The sequence below is a fragment of the Trachypithecus francoisi genome, unplaced genomic scaffold (assembly GCF_009764315.1).
Source record: "Trachypithecus francoisi isolate TF-2019V2 unplaced genomic scaffold, Tfra_2.0 Lachesis_group20, whole genome shotgun sequence".
In the NCBI taxonomy this organism is placed as follows: Eukaryota; Metazoa; Chordata; class Mammalia; order Primates; family Cercopithecidae; genus Trachypithecus; species Trachypithecus francoisi.
This window is the reverse complement of record NW_022681466.1, coordinates 34,605,879-34,622,563: the sequence shown is the minus strand read 5'-3', so window position 1 is coordinate 34,622,563 and position 16,685 is coordinate 34,605,879. Positions and strand designations below refer to the sequence as shown.

Genomic DNA, 16,685 nt, shown 5'->3' with positions numbered 1-16,685 from the left:
GACCTCTCAGGTGATCCATCCGCCTCAGCTTCCCAAAGTGCTGGGATTACAGGTGTGAGCCACCACGCCCAGCCAAGATAAATTATATATAAGTACACTACACAGTGACTGGCACATAGCAGTCACTTAATGTTAGTTTCTCCATGGTCTTTAATATTTTTAATGGAGTATCATACCCATTAATCTCCATGCTTCTTGAATGTCACAATTTTTCCAAAAAAATCATGGTAAATGCTGCCCTGAGTATTCACTTACAGGTACTTCCTTTCCATATTAGTATGCTATAGAAAAGCCTATGTAACTGGTTTCCACAGACTACATAACAGAAGTAGCCACAGATTTAGAACAATCTTAGCTTGTGTTGTATAACAAAAATGAATTATTCTTCATCAATCTAAACATCTTGAAATGTACTACAAGGATAATCCGTCAAAAATTATTATGAGGTAAAAGGGTTCTAGTCTATCCACATAGCTAAAGTAAGATGAAATAATCATTTTTAAGGAGAGCCACTTTTCAAAATTCAATCAAATAGCACTAATTTTTAAAATCTGTGATGATAGAATGTCAGTGAGATTCCTAGATGTAGGAGTAAATCCAAGTATTCCTAGTCTGTTTAAAATGTTGAAATGTCCTCAAACAGAAATCTAACACATATTCTTGACCTTCAGTGGCATCTACTTTGTACCGAGTGCACGTTTGTAATTTAGTTTTGTTTGTAAGAATGAGGTTGCTGAAACAAATCTTATAGGTCTGTGGATGGGGTTGAGAAGACAGAAACCGGGCAGAAGCATAACACAAACATCAAATAATTTTCATTTTGAACACTTACATAGATACAAGAAACGTATTAAAAGAGTATAACAGACCTTAACTGAAGCTGAAGCATTTAAAACAGAGTTAACATTAAATGTGGGTTTTTTTTTTTGTTTCCTGCAGAAGTGCTTAGAAAACACTGCAAAAATCAGCTCACAAAGGTTCTTTGTAGGCTGTATATCCAGTGCTAAGACTATAATACTCCATTCATTTTAAACATTAGCCACACTTGTAATACAAAACCAATGTGCAAGTAAATTACTGAGAGTCCCCCCCAAGGAAAACAAAAACCATTTATGGACAACATGATAAAAGCATCTCCCTGAGTAATATAAGAGTTATTGGAAAAGTTAACAAGGTAGAAAAGGAAAAGAAAGTGAGGGTAACAGAACCATTGATTTTCATTTTCTTAGCAACATAATTCCAAAATAAAACGAACATACTTCCTTTAAAAAAAATCATCTATCCAGATGAATTTTACTTTCTCAAATAAAAAATTATGTCAGTGTGCTCAATAAAACACATTGTTCTTCATACAAGGCACACAAAGACAGCCAATAAGTATTATGCTTCTCAGTAACCTTTCTTGCTTTCAGAAGTATCTATATTTTTTGTTGTTTGTTTGTTTTGTGACAGGGTCTTCCTCTGTCACCCAGGCTAGAGTGCAGTAGCACGGTCACAGGTCACCACAGGCTGGAACTCGGGCTCAAGCGATGCTCTGGCCTCAACCTCCAGAAGTATCTTTTCTTAATTGGATTAGACTACTCCAAAATAGCTGTAGATTTCCCTAAAACTGTTAAGATTAAGGAACTGTGACTTACTTTTGGAAACAAAATAATCTGAGTAATATATCTCGACAAATGAGGCTTTGATACAGTTTTCCACTTGTGCAGGGGTATAAAGCCAAAGATAATTCAAATAGAACGCACAATATCAGAATAACTATCAGATCATCTGACACTCTGAATCAGATAACAGTATCTACCATGTGGGTGTTCCAGTTAAACAACATGTACTCTGAAAATTCATAATGATGTGAATGGGAATATATGAAAAAAATTTATTGAATCTTTTTCAACTTTCTAAGGTCTTGGGGAGGGCTGGGCATGATGGCTCACACCTGTAATAATCCTATCGTTTGGGAGGCCGACAAAGGAAGATCATTTGAGGCCAGGAGGTCCAGACCAGCCTGAGAAACATAGTGAGACTCCATCTCTTAAAAGAAAAACAAAACAAACCAAAACAAAACAAAAAAACAATTAGCCAGGTGTGGTGGTATGTGCGTATAGTCCCAGGTACTTGGGAGGCTGAGGCCAGAGGACTGCCTGAGTCCAGAAGTTTGAGGTTGCAGTGAGCTATGATTGTGGCACTGCACCTCAACCTGGGCGATAGAGTAAGACCGTGTTAAAAGAAAAGAAAAGAAAAGAAAAGAAAAGAAAAGAAAAGAAAAGAAAAGAAAAAAAAAAGAAAAGAAAAGAAAAGAAAAAAGAAAAGAAAAGAAAAGAGAAGAAAAGAAAAGAAAGGAGGGAGGGAGGAACTGAGGGAGGAAGGGAAGCAAAGAAGGAAGTCAGTCAGTCTTGGGGAATTAGACAAATTAAAATGCCAAATTAGGATACAATTTAAAAGCATTCAGAATCTCCATAAATCTCCCAATAATGGATCAGCAGGTTATGAGGGTACATATTTCTGGAGTAAAAAGTTCCTCAACTTAAATCTAGTGATGTATAAAATACACTCAACTCATCACAGGTTTCTAATTGCTGAAAAACTAGAAACTGTCCTGGGTCTAATTTTTTTTTTTCCTTTTAAAAACAAAGTCTCGCTCTGCTCTGTCACCCAGGCTGGAGTGCAGTGGTGCCATCTCGGCTTACCACAACCTCCACCTCCCAGGTTCAAGTAATTCTCCTGTTTCAGCCTCCGGAGTAGCTGGGATTACAGGCACGCACCACCATGCCCAGCTGATTTTTGTATTTTTAGTAGAGACAGGGTTTCTCCATGTTGGCCAGGCTGTTATCAAATGCCTAACCTCAGGTGATCTGCCTGCCTTGGCCTCCCAAAGTGTTGGGATTACAGGCATGAGCCACTGTGCCAGAGGTGGGAGGTAGGAGGATCATTTGAGGCCAGGAGTTTGAGACCAGACTGGCCAACATTGTGGAACCCTGTCCGTACTAAAAATACAAAAGTTAGCCGGTAGTGGTGGTACAGGCCTGTAGTCCCCGCTTCTTGGGAGGCTGAAGCACAAGAATCACTTGAGCCTGGGAGGTGGAGGTTGCAGTAAGCGCAGCTGGCGCCACTGTGCTCCCGCCTAGGTGACAGAGCAAGAGTCTGTCTCAAAAATAAATAAATAAATAGATTAGAAAAAGAAAAATCCCATTTCTCATTTTTTTTTTTTTTTTTTTCTTTTGAGATGGAGTCTCTCGCTCTGTCGCCCAGGCTGGAGTGCAGTGGCCGGATCTCAGCTCACTGCAAGCTCCGTCCCCCGGGTTTATGCCATTCTCCTGCCTCAGCCTCCCGAGTAGCTGGGACTACAGGTGCCCGCCACCTCGCCCGGCTAGTTTTTTGTATTTTTTTAATAGAGACGGGGTTTCACCAGGTTAGCCAGGATGGTCTCGATCTCCTGACCTCATGATCCGCCCGTCTCGGCCTCCCAAAGTGCTGGGATTACAGGCTGGAGCCACCGCACCTGGCTTCTCATTTTTTCTTAATCTACTTCTAAATGTTCATGCAGTTCTTCATTACCAATGCAATCTCAGCAAAACATTTCCATCAAAAAGATGGTGGACTAACAGTAAGGTCAAGAATTAAGATCATGAAGGAATACCAGACTAGAGTTGGGAGATTTGGCTAACTGTGAGACCTTGGCATTGTCACTTCACATGCCTGATTCTCTTTTTCCTCATTCAATTATTAGACACATGGAGTCAATGAGTGCCATAATTTCCTTTCTAATTGTAAAAAAAATTCCAACTAGCACAAGAGTAGAGTTTTGGATGTATGTAATAATAACTACTTATGTATAGCGATTTATAGTTTAAAAATAGTTAACAAACATAATGCTAACAGCCGTCTATAAGGGACAGTTATTTTTATCCTTGTTTTTTCACAAATGAGAAACTGAGTGCTCCAATGGCCCCAAATAGCAAGTTGGCAGCATATAAATGTCAAAGCAGGAGTTCAATCTCGCTTGTCCAAGTCCAAATTCCATAGTTCTTCTACTATACAAAACAGTCCAGTGAGAAGACTTTCAGTGGTCACTGAGGAATTCCAGAGTCACACACATATGCACACAAGATAAAAAAACAGTCCCAGAAGTTTAGCTTGTCCTAGTATTTTCAAATGTTTCCCATTACTAGAATTAACAGAACACTCATCCCTATTGATTCTTAGGGATGAATGTTCTTAACAAGTCAGTTAACACTTAAACTGACTATCTATGAAACTCAGATAATATCTATGAAACTTCCTACTTTACTGTCCTTAAATACCTGGGACATTTACACTTGTGTAACTGGGGTGAAAATACTCTCACTGGACTGTCGTGTACAGTAAAGTAGAAGAACTACCGAATTTGGACGTGGAAAAGCCTGGGTGAACACCTGCTCTGACATTTATATCCTCTATTCTTTCTATTCTAAAGCAACACCACTGTAGGAATATGGAACTTTTTCATGAGCCACACTTATGATTAAGCTAAGAAACAAGTCTCAAAAAATTGCTAAGAATGGGCATTATAAATGACAAGCCAGAAATTATGTCAATCTTTAGTACACACACACAAAAAAAGAAATAAAAAATTTCTAGGTAGTTAGAAGTTAATGCACACAGTCCTAAATAACATAGGTCAAAATAAAAGAAAATTTTTAAATGCTCAGAACTACTAGAAGAAAGTGAATTTAGCAAGGTCACAGGATAAAAGATCACAACGAATACTTTCTGCTACATACTTGGAATAAAAACTGGACTATTATATACTTGGAATAATTTTTTGAAATTTCAGGTTCAGTAACATCTGAAAATATAAAATATTTAGAGACAAATTTAACAAAATATAAGCAAAATCTAAAAAGAAATAAAGAAAGAATAAATTATACAGAGCCTAAATAAATGATTAGCATGTTTTGTTGATTGTTTGGAAGACTCAATATTGTTACTATGCCAATTTCCTCGATATGGTTTGGGGAAATTGTAATACCGATGTGCCCAGGGAGGGTCCTGTAATCCCCGCATGTGGAGGGAGGGAGGTGATTGGATCATGGGGGCGGTTTCCCCCATGCTGTTCTCATGACAGTGAGTGAGTTTTCATGAGATCTGATGGTTATGCGTTTGACAGTTTCTCCTTCACACTCTTCTCTCTTCTGATGCCTTGTGAAGAAGGTTACTGTTTCCCCCTTCCACCATGATTGTAAGTTTCCTGAGGCCTTCTCAGTCATATAGAACTGTGAGTCAATTAAACCTCTCTCCTTTACAAAGTACCCAGTCTCAAGTAGTATCTTCATAGCACTGAGAAAACACACTAATACATCCCCCAAAATGATGTATAGCCTTAATAAAGATCAATCAAATTCAAGCAAGTTTTATAAAAAGAGCAATTCAAATTTTTACAGAAATGCAAAAACTTAAAGTAGCGAACACAATTGGGATAAAGAACAAAGTTAAAGGACTTGCACTAACTGATGTCAACAATTACTATAAATCTACAGTAATCATGACAGTATGGTATTGGTAAAAGGACAGTTAGAAGCCAATGGAAAAGAACAGAGAATACAGAAATAGGCTGGGCACAGTGGTTCCTGCTTGTAATCCTGGCACATCGGGATGCCAGGTGAGAGGATCACCTGAGTCCCAGAGTTCAAGACCAGCCTGGGCAACATAACAAGACCCCATCCCTACCAAAAAATTTTAAAAATTACTCCTGTGTGGTGGCATGCACCTCATGGTATCTGTGGTCCCAGATACTCAGGAGGCTGAGGTGGGAGGATTGCTTGAGCCTAGGAGGTCAAGGCTGCAGAGAGCCGTGATCGTGCCACTGCAATCTAACAATCTAGCCTGGGTGACAGAGATCCTGGCTCAAAGCCCTCTCCCCGCACCGCTCCCACCCCCCCAAAAAAACCCAAGAACAACTTTCATGTGCTTTAAAATAATTACACATATACATATGTTAAAAAAGTGAAAAACCTTGCTCCCCACTCTCCCTGCTAGATGTAACCATTTTTATTAGTTTTGTGTATCTGACCTTTCTTTTTTCAAAGACTCCTGTTATGGTTTGAGTATGTGTCCCCTCCAAAACTCATGTTAAAATTTAACCCCTGGCCGGGCGCGGTGGCTCAAGCCTGTAATCCCAGCACTTTGGGAGGCCGAGACAGGTGGATCATGAGGTCAGGAGATCGAGACCATCCTGGCTAACACGGTGAAACCCTGTCTCTACTAAAAAATACAAAAAAAAAAAAACTAGCCGGGCATGGTGGCGGGCGCCTGTAGTCCCAGCTACTCAGGAGGCTGAGGCAGGAGAATGGCGTGAACCCAGTAGGCGGAGCTTGCAGTGAGCGGAGATCCGGCCACTGCACTCCAGCCTGGGCGACAGAGCAAGACTCCGTCTCAAAAAAAAATAAAAATAAAAAAATAAAATTTAACCCCTAATGTGGCAGTCTAGAGAGGCAGGCCTTTAAGAGGTGATTGGGTCATGGAGGCTCAGCCCTTATGAATGAATTAATCCATTCATAAATTAATGGATTAATGGGTTATCATGGGGGTAGGACTGGTTGCTTTATAAGCAGAGAAAAAGAGAACTGAGCTTGCACACTCACCTCCGCCTCCATGTGATATTCTCGGCAACTCTGCGGTCCCACCAGCAAGAAGGCCCTTACCCAATGTGGCCATTTGATCTTGAACTTTTCAGCTTCCACAACTATAAAAATTAAATTCCTTTTCTTTATAAATTACCCAGTTTCAGGTATTCTGGTATAAGCAACAGAAAATGGACTAAGACACCTTCTCTTTTTTTTTTTCCTTGTGAGACAGAGTCTCGCTCAGTCGCCCAGGTTGGAGTGCAGCAGCATGATCTTGGCTCACTGCAACAACCTCTGCCTCCCGGAGTCAAGCAATTATTCTGCCTCAGCCTCCCTAGAAGTAGGGATTACAGGTGCCCACCACCATGCCCAGCTAATTTTTGTATTTTTAGTAGAGATGCGGTCTCACCATGTTGGCCAGGCTGGTCTTGAACTCTTGACGTCAAGTGATCTGTGCACCTTGGCCTCTCAAAGTGTTGGGATTATAGGTGGCTCACAACACTGTAATCAGGGCACAGTGCCTGGCCATAAGACACCTTCTCAGTCTCCTTTGCCAGATCTTTTTTTTTTTTTTTTTTAATTAACTCTCTCTTAGACCCTCATCTGCTGCCTTCCTAACAATTTTTATTTCCCATTGTTTTCCCCAGAACCTGGTGTAAGGCCTGGAACACAAGATGTTTGTTCACTGACTGGATAATGAACAGATAAGGCAATAGGTGTCACTGCAAAATGATTTTCCAAGAAAGTGCTAAAAGACATCAATTTTTTTTTAATTAAAAAAATAGAAATGGGGTTTTGCCACGTTGTACAGGCTGGTCTCGAACTCCTGGACTCAAGCGATCCACCCAACTCAGCCTCCCAAAGTTCTGGGATTACAGGCGTGAGCCACTGCACCCAGGCCAGATCTTTCTTTTACCTGACCTCAGCCCTCTCCTCTTCCTATCTCCCCAAGTGACTCATCTGGTCCGTGGTTTAAAATACTATCCCATATTTGTATTTCTGGTTTTGACCTCTAGATTTATATATGTAAATGTGCACGACTTGGATGATTCTTAAGTGTCTCAAAATTAACATGTCCTTTTCTCCCTACACCTACTCACCTTCTTGTAACAAACAAACCTGGTCTTCTCCAAATCTCCCTTCTCCCAGTACCTGGCACAACCACCCACCCAGTCACTAAATCCAGAAACTTAGTCATCCCCGACTCTTCCCTTTTCCTTACCACTCATCTAATCCAAGACCAAGTCCTATACCAAATATATCTGGTATCCACACACTACTGTCCATCTTCTTTGCTACCCTTCTAGTCCAGACCATCTTCGTCTTCTACTTGGACTACTGCAGTGGACTCTCAACTTCTCTCTCCATTTCTATTCTTGCCCACTTCAATTCATCGTTCACACATGAGCAACAACGAACTTTTTATAAATCCTATTACTCCTCTACTTAAAATTGCAGAATGATTTCCTACTGCACTCAAAATCAAATTCAAACTCATTCCCTTGGCCTGCAAAATTCTACATGACCTGGACCCTGTATATATTTCCCATATCATCTCATGTCAATGTATTCCAAGTCTATTATGCTCCAGCCTCAAAGAAGCATATATCCACATTGTTAACTCTCTCTTAGACCCTCATCTGCTGCCTTCCTAACAATTCTTATTTCCCATTGTTTTCCCCAGAACCTGGTGTAAAGCCTGGGACACAAGATGTTTGTTTACTGACTGGATAATGAACAGATAAGGCAATAGATGTCACTGGAAAATGATTTTTCCATTCCAAGAAAGTGCTAAAAGACATTATTAAACATCAAAAGTTTCGGCCGGGCGCGGTGGCTCAAGCCTGTAATCCCAGCACTTTGGGAGGCCGAGGCGGGCGGATCACGAGGTCAGGAGATCGAGACCCTCCTGGCTAACACGGTGAAACCTCGTCTCTACTAAAAATACAAAAAACTAGCCGGGCGCGGTGGCGGGCGCCTGTAGTCCCAGCTACTCGGAGGCTGAGGCGGGAGAATGGCGGGAACCCGGGAGGCGGAGCTTGCAGTGAGCCGAGATCGCGCCACTGCACTCCAGCCTGGGCGACACAGCGAGACTCCGTTTCAAAAAAAAAAAAAAAAAAAAAACATCAAAAGTTTCAATTGCCAAATTCTGTGTTATGGCTTACACAGATAATGTAGTCTGTTAATACCAAAAGGTTAACAGAATGGCCCAAAAGAATGCCTCAATTGGTTAAGAATCTCACATATGTTGTAAAATATACACAAAATGAAGTGTATACTCAGATATTTATTTACTGGAACTTCATTAATAATGAGCAAATAACAAATAAGCAGCAACATAAAGCTATGCTTTTAAAAGAGGGCTCGGAAAGAGTTCTTGGCAACAGCTTAGGGGGCCACATGATGATAATAATCACAATCATGGTTAACTGTATACTACAGACACTGTTCTAAATGCTTTATTTAAACCTATTCATTTAATCCTAACAAGAAAGGTATTGACTTCATCTTCTAGGAGGAAACTGAGATAGCAAGAAGTAAGAAGTAACTAATCCAAGGGTTGCATAGTAATAGAGTTGGAATTTGAAAAAGTCTAGCTTTATAGCCCTGGCTTTTAACACTACCTGCCTAGTCCTTCCAGATAATCTATAAAGAACAAAGTCATCATCAAAAAACTCAAGGACAAGAGAAAATACTCCCATGAACTACTGAAAATATTAAGTAGTCAAGAATACAAACAAACTCTTGAGCAATTATAGGTATATTAGCTGTGATATAATTACTCAATGGATTGCCCTTGGTTAATTTAAATATGCCTTAATCTTTAAGTACCACCTTTTATCTGACACAGAAAATTATCTCCTATTCAAATTTCCTTGATTCTGCAAACCAAGGAGCATATTTTAAAATGAGCTTTATATAGGAGTCTACATAATACCTAACTTCAGTTCAGCAAACTCTATCCAAAGCTGCTTTCCCATGCAAAATAAGGAATTCCTTGCGGCAATATGCTCTTAACAATTTACTACTCCCCAAAATATTTGCAAGGCTTTGTGAAAGCAGATTAACAATTTACAAAACCACAACAAAGTTATCACTTCAATTTGTCCTGTTTATTAGGATTCTCTAATCTAGAGTTCATTTCCACACCAAAATGGGAGACATACCAAGGGCACTTGGACAAAAACAGGAATGACAGTAGCACCTAGCACCATCATCTTCGAGAAAGAATAAAGAGACTAAAAAGTTTGTGAAATCAATAGAACCAAAAAAAAGAGTACCCAACAATGCAAAGAATAAACTCTTCTACAATGACTATTTACCCAGAATTAAATAACTAGAGAAATGGCTCTATATATAATAGATAATTAACATAACAAAATATTAAAATTACAAACAGCTTGCGGAGGGTTGGTTTTTTTTTTTTTTGTTTGTTTGTTTGTTTTTTAGTACGAGCAAATAATACAGTTCTCTCCTACTGCTTTTCCTTTTTTTTTTTTTTCTGAGACGGTCTCTGTTGTCCAGGCTGGAGTGCAGTGGTACGATCTCGGCTCACTGCAACCTCCGCCTCTTGGGTTCAAGCGATTCTTGTGCCTCAGCCTCCTGAGTAGCTGGGATTATAGGCGTCTGCCACCACACCCAGCTATTTTTTTTTTTTTTTTTTTGTATTTTTTGTAGACACCGGGTTTCACCATGTTAGACAGGCTGGTCTCAAACTCCATCTCAGGTGATCTCCCCGTCTGGGCCTCTCAAAGGGCTGGGATTACAGGCGCGGGCCACGGCGCCTGACCAGTTCTCTCCTACTCTTTAGCAACAACATTCACGGCAGACACATGTTACAAGGCTCCTCTGTCATTTCCACTTGCCAGAAAGAAGATAACTCAACACATGACAGTCATGAAGCATGAACTCGGACAAACTATTCTGAAGAATATAACTGATTTTCTTTCCTTATCTATTACACTTAAAATCTAGCCAAGCACAGTTTTTGTTATGCTACAATTTATAAGACTAAACTAGCTAAAGAGGGAAAAAAAGTCTGTAAATAAGGTTTAAGTGTCTATGTGTATATTTATGTGTATATGTGGATAGATCCCTTTAATACCTAAGAGTAATTATCTTCATGTGAACCAGGAAATATTACCAAACATAATGAGATGCCTGGATACAACCCTGTTAGGACAGAAAGACCACTTCAGACCTTACAGTTCAGGTTTTAGCACTACCTAAGCCAGATGACCTCAAGCAAGCCAATTACTAATTACTGATTGTTTCTGAGCCTTAATTTTCTCCTCTGTTAAATAGGAATCTACTTATACATTCACAGAGATTCCAATTCTAAATACTGGTTTCAGCGAAATAATAAGGTTTCTTTTCTTTTTTTTTTTCTTTTTCTTTTTTTTTTTGAGACGGAGTCTGGCTGTCTCCCAGGCTGGAGTGCAGTGGAGCAATCTCGGCACACTGCAAGCTCAAGCTCCGCCTCCTGGGTTCACGCCATTCTCCAGGCTCAGCCTCCCGAGTAGCTGGGATTACAGGCGCCTGCCACCATGCCCAGCTAATTGTTTGTATTTTTAGTAGAGCGGGGGTTTTACCGTATTAGCCAGTAGTGTCTCCATCTCCTGACCTCGTGATCCGCCCGCCTCGGCCTCCCAAAGTGCTGGGATTACAAGACTGAGCCACCGCGCCCGCCCAAATAATAATGTTTCTTATTTAACGTAAGTAAGATATGACTACTTCTACTCTTTAGTTAACTATACATAAGCAAAAAACTTCAGCTTTTTCTGCACTTGGAAATTCTCAAGTGACAATACATGGCAACCAAAAAGGATCAGATTTAAACTCCCAAATGCAAAACTATACTCATTTTCCAGGCACCTATTTATTAACCATGGTGACTAATTCAATGGATCATAGTATCAAACTATTCTTTGCTAACTTTACTGTGTTCAAAGATCATCTTAGAAAAGTATGTGATAATATTTTCAGATAATGATGCAAAGAAACAGTATTCTACACTGACATATCTCCAGTTCTAAGAGTGAAGTGATAACATATTTTCATTTATATAATAATTTCATGTTTACTATCTCATTTAATCTTTGTGACAGTTGTATGAAAGAAAGTGAGCAGAATTTTCATCAACACAATCTAGACCAGCTCAGAATGTTAGGTAACCTATCAGCCATTAACAAGTGTTGGAGCCCAGACTTCAATCCAGATCTTCTGATTTAAAGTTTAACAGTCACCAAAACCCTAAAAAGTGGTGATTCAAGCCAAAAGCAAGAAGTTGGAAAAGGGAGAAATACTGGATAATCAGTCCTTCAATTGAACATAAAGCATATAAGATCAGATTTGGCAGTTATATAATCAAGAAGCAAATTTACCGAATGTTAAACTAATGATACATCTATCATAATTCCATATCTCAAATTTTGTCACCTTGTTTCAAAGCCAAGCGTGAACAAATTTTCAAACTCAAAATAAGAAAAATATGTAAACTGACAAACTGATTAAACTAGTTATAGGTAAACTGGTAAAAGGCATCAAAACATGGTTCTATGTATGTTTTCTTCTGGAATGTGACTCACAGAAATTAAACTATATTAATCAATCGTAATCAAGTAGGATACATCCCTCAAAAGAAAAAAGCAACTTTCAGTGCCTTAAGATAATGTAGGCAAAGTAGTAAAATAAAAAATTTCTACTTGAGAGAGTCACTTCATACCTATACAAATCAGTCACATTTGTCTCGGTACCACCATCCCTCTTCCACAGTAAAAAGCATAAGCTACAATGCATACAATGATGCCTAGTAAGTAAGTTTCTTCCTTTCATCATCTATGCTAAGAACACACAACTAATATCAGAACTAATGACAATACAATTAGTAGGTAGCAGCAATTAGAATATTAAATTCTCTGTCATGACAACACTAGAAACACTTGTACAAGCTTCTTCAAATGATCAATGCAATCTGTCCACAAAAATCTCTGACAAGCCCCAAAGTAGAAATGAAAGACGTTGACATTAGGATAAGGAGCGATGCTGCCAAAATACGTCAACAGTGGCCAGTCTATGTGTATTATTAGATTTTTACATGGAGTTGCAGGTACATAAAAGATGATTGTGTAAAATCTTCTGGAGGTCATTAGTAATTTAGCAGTGTGACACAGGGCCACATATGGTTTCTGGAATTTTAGAGATTAAGTCGACCTTCACGTTTTACTGCAAATACCTCCACTGTAATAAAATATAGGGGTCGGGGTTCAGGGGTTTGGAAAGGCAGACAACTCTTTTTCATGAAAGCAGTGAAAATGAGAAGTTCCTCTCCCAGGGCTCTGCGGAGCGAAGGCCCATTCCCTTGGCTGCCCTGTACTACCAGCGCTTTAGATGGCACTTGCACGCCTGGATTTCGTTTAGAAGCGAATACATCTAGCATCATGCGCTAGAGGTTCGGGAGAGCAAAAACCAAACTGACAGATCCTGAGAAACAGCTCAGTCATCAGCAGGGAAGACCTTCTCCACTTACTCCAAGGTCCTGGACATCCCGGGACTAAGATGTTCTCTAAAGAAGCCTAGCAAGGCTTCCAAGTCCGCGGAGAGGAGAACGAATAGCCGGGAGTCCTGTGCCTGGGTTCAATGTCCGGGTGACCAGCCATGAGGAGGTGTCCCAAATAACCTGGCTACCGCCAGGGTGAGACATCCAGTCAGCAGCGTCCTAAAACACTGCTGGAAGTCGGAATCACAGTGCCCCAGATCTGCAATGCCTAAGTAGGAGAGTTCCGGAAGACGCCAAGCTCTGAGGACAGCCTCAGGCTTCGGTTCCCAATTCCCTGAGTTAGTTTACCTACCCGCTCCGACCCCGGCTTCTCCGAATCTCAGGATCCTGGAAGCTGCTCCAGACCGACTCTCACACCCGCCGCTGGGTTCCGGCCAACCGGAACCCGCTCACGTCACTTCCGGTCCGGTCGCTCTGCCCCCGGAGACCGCCTCCAGAAGGGAAACGTTCCTCCCTGCTTTCGTCGAGCTCGGTTGATCCTCGCGGGATTTCAGTTCGGCTCTTAGTGCGGGCCCTGTGGCAAGAGGAAGAATGACTGCTCGCTTTGCGGTTCTTGATCCGGAACTTGTTACCCAGGAACCCCGGAAGAGGTAGCTCAAGCGCTAGAAACGTGTTCGCTGCCCAGAAGGGAAGGCGCGAGTGAGGAAAAGAGGTACTGTAGGTAGGTTGGTTGGCCCCTTACAGGGCGAAAGAAACCAATATCATTATTCTTTCTTTCTCTAGCAGGAAAGTTTCTTTTCACCTCATTTCATTACCCATCTTTTTCGTTTTCTCCTTTATAAACTGTCTTCCGCCCAGGGGCCGCTGAGCCCTCTGTTCCTGTTCTGCGAACCGTCCTTGGGAAGAAAGGAGCAGACTGCTGGGGAGGGGAAGACTCAGAATTTCTAGTTCCCAGCAAAGCCTCCATGCAGGCAGTATCAATGCTGTCTCTCTGGAATTGATAAAATGGCGAGCAGGCCTCACACCCTCAACTGGGCACTTACGAATACCCCCAGCGTTTCGAGCTGTCGAGCTCTGCTTGGAAATAAAAGGTTTCTAAGAATATAGTCGAAAATTTGGGGCCAGGCGCGGTGGCTCACGCCTGTAATCTCAGCACTTTGGGAGGCTGATGTGGGCGGGTCACCTGGGGTCAGGAGTTCGAGATCATCCTGGCCAACATGGCGAAAACCCATCTATACTAAAAATACAAAAATTAGCCAGGCGTGGTGGCGCGTGCATTTAATCCCAGCTACTCGGGAGGCTGAGGCGGGTGAATCACTTGAACTCGGGAGGCGGAGGTTACAGTGAGCCGACATCGCTTCATTGCTCTCCAGCCTGGGCGACAGAGTGAAAGACTTCGTCTCAGAAAAAAAAAAAAAGAATAATTTCCCCTGCTTATCGCACAAAGAGATTGCCTAGAGAGGTATCAATCCTTACTGACATACCCTAGACACTGTACTAGACTCAGGGAATATGCTGTGCAGGGAAAGTGAGGCAGTGGCGTAAGGGTCAGAGAAGATTTGGGAAAGAATTGTTTGTTTATTTGTTTTTTTAGGTTGTAAACTGCAGACTGGCGCCGTGGCTCACGCCTGTAATCCCAACACTTTGGGAGGCTGATCAGGAGGATTGCTTGAGTCCGGGAGTTTGAGAACAGCCTGGGCCACGTATTGAGACCCTGTCTCTTAAAAAAAAGATTATCAGGTGGAGCATGGTACAGGAGGAGGTAATGGGATCAAGAGCACTACTGAAATGGGTCTACTGAGGCAGGGGAATTAGAAGGCACCAAGAGGAGGATTTTATAGGATGTACTTATTTTGTTCTGCTCTCATTGCCCAGAATTATTTATGAGACCAAGAATGGTTATTTGTTTTACCTTAGTCTCAGGCACTGAGCTTATTGATACGCTTGTAGTAAATATACAGAAAAAGAGACAGACATGTTCTTTTAGAGGAGTTAGATGATAATCTGATCAGATTAATATGAGATTAGAACATCCTAAAGAACAAAAATCTGTGTTAATTTTAGCATTTTTATGATTAGACATGCCATTGAGATATGGGACATAAACAATAAATACACTTGTTAACTTTTGGATCTTTCACTGGCTGTTCTCTGTTTTTGATCTTATTCGTGTATTTTTTTTTTTTTTTTTTTGGAGACGGGGTCTTGCTTTGTTGCCCAGCCTGGGGTGCAGTGGCACGATCATGGCTCACTGCAACTTCCACCTGCCAGCCTGAGGCGTCCTGCCACCTTATCCCCTGAGTAGTTGGGAGTATGGGCATGTGCCACCACATCTGGCTAATCATTTAAATTTTTTGTAAAGATGAGGTCTCACTATGTTGCCCAGATTGGTTTAGAACTGGACTCGAGATGCTGCTGCCTCGACCTCAAGCAACTCCTTGAGGCCAGGAGTTCCAGACCAGCCTGGGCAACATAGCAGACCAAGTCCATACAAAAATAAAAAATTTTTTAAAAATTAGGAGGGTGTGGTGGCATGTGCCTGTAGTCCCAGCTACTTGGAAGGCTGAGGTGGGAGAATTGCTTGAGCCCAGGAGTTTGAGGCTGTAGTGAGCCTCTGAACTCACTTATCATGCCCCTGAACTCTAGCCTGGGTGACAGAGGGAGACCCCTTCTCTTAAAAAAAAAAAGAAGAAAGAAAGAAAAAGGCAACTTCTCTGTTTAATCCTCGTATTTCTCATCTTTAAAATGAGGCTAATATATCTTCCTTTTTTTTTTTTTGAGATGGAGTCTCGCTCTGTCACCCAGGCTGGAGTGCAGTGGCAGGATCTTGGCTTACTGCAAGCTCCGCCTCCCGGGTTCATGCCATTCTCCTGCCTCAGCCTCCCAAGTAGCTGGGACTATAGGTGCCTGCCACCACGCCCAGTTAATTTTTTGTATTTTTAGTAGAGACAGGGTTTCACCCTGTTAGCCAGGATGATCTCGATCTCCTGACCTTGTGATCCGCCCACCTCGGCCTCCCAAAGTGCTGGGATTACAGGCATGAGCCACCGCGCCTGGCCAATATATCTTCCTTTTTATGTGTTCATAGCAACAATAAATGAGGTAATGGATATAACGGATTTAGTATTTATCCAATACATAATAGCTTTTCTATATAGAGCAGTTCCTTCTCTAGACAGTACCTGAATCTGTGTATGGGATATGTGGTTACTTGGCAACCTAGAAATTATTGCAGAGAATCCTAATTGTTGACATAGAGGCTACTATACCTTTTTAGAAATAATTGAATATTTGTTCAGTTTGGAGTCTGGTTGTTAGATTATCAAAGAAAAGTCCTGCTGATATGTAAGCATCAAATAGAAACTTGGCCAGGCGTGGTGGCTCATGCCTGTAATCCTAGCACTTTGGGAGGCTTAGGCAGGCGCGTCACTTGAGGTCAGGAATTTGAGACAAGCCTGGCCAACATGGTGAAACCCTGGCTCTACTAAAAATACAAAAATTAGCCAGGTGTGGTTGCGGGCGCCTGTAATCCCATCTACTTGGAAGGCTGAGGCAGGAGAATTGCTTGAACCCGGAGGCAGAGG

At 41.4% G+C, this 16,685-nt stretch overlaps 2 protein-coding genes across 6 annotated transcripts in view; one reads left to right on the top strand and one right to left on the bottom strand.

Annotated features, from left to right (window-relative positions):
* The window catches only part of VMP1 (vacuole membrane protein 1), a 144,912-nt gene extending 131,328 nt beyond the window's left edge, over window positions 1–13,584 (bottom strand). The window contains exon 1 of the mRNA XM_033183714.1: window positions 13,454–13,584. The gene's annotated coding sequence lies outside the window, so the exon portion shown is untranslated. The remainder of the gene's footprint in view (window positions 1–13,453) is intronic.
* An 81-nt stretch (window positions 13,585–13,665) lies between these two features.
* PTRH2 (peptidyl-tRNA hydrolase 2) overlaps window positions 13,666–16,685 on the top strand; it is a 32,942-nt gene continuing 29,922 nt past the window's right edge. Inside the window, exons 1-2 of one of the 5 annotated variants that reach the window (XR_004430701.1) lie at window positions 13,683–13,822; window positions 13,960–15,799. The gene's annotated coding sequence lies outside the window, so the exon portion shown is untranslated. Of the gene's footprint in view, window positions 13,823–13,959; window positions 15,800–16,685 lie in introns of those variants that run through there. The other 4 variants (XM_033183718.1, XR_004430702.1, XM_033183719.1 and 1 more) reach the window with 4 other exon arrangements.